Below are 627 nucleotides of genomic sequence, written 5' to 3'. Positions count from 1 at the left end.
GGCAGCTGGTCAATGTTTCTCTCTCATCAATGTTTCTCTCTATCCCTCTCCCTTCCTCTCTGTGAAAAATCAATAAAATATATTTTTTTTAAAAAGCACAATACTGTGATAACGGTGGATGGGGCCAGGTGGGGACTAGACTTACCAGGGGGATCACTTTGTAATTTATATAAACACCTGACTGCTATGCTGTCCACCTGACACTAATATAATATGGACTGTCAACTGCAATGAATGAATTTGCCGAGGTCAGTGGAGTCCAATCTCATTATTCACTGTAGCTGTGTGCAGTAGTTACCAGGATCACTGAAGTCATGAATGCCGGACCGTGGCTTTAATAAGAAACTTGGGATTAAGTTCCTTCTATTAATTATTAATCAGTTAATAAAGAATTGGAAAGGAGCCCTAGCCGGTTTGGCTCAGTGGATAGAGCGTCAGCCTGTGGACAGAAAGGGTCCCAGGTTTGATTCTGGTCAAGGGCACGTACCTCAATTGCAGGCTCCTCCCTGGCCCGGGCCCTGGTCGGGGAGCGTGCAGTAGGCAACCAATCGATGTGTTTCTCTCACATCCATGTTTCTCTCTGTCTTTCCCTCTCTCTTCCACTCTCCCTAAAAATCAATGGAAAAA

Source organism: Myotis brandtii, unplaced genomic scaffold (genome assembly GCF_000412655.1).
Source record: "Myotis brandtii unplaced genomic scaffold, ASM41265v1 scaffold4781, whole genome shotgun sequence".
Lineage (NCBI taxonomy): Eukaryota > Metazoa > Chordata > Mammalia > Chiroptera > Vespertilionidae > Myotis > Myotis brandtii.
This window is presented reverse-complemented; position numbering follows the sequence as displayed.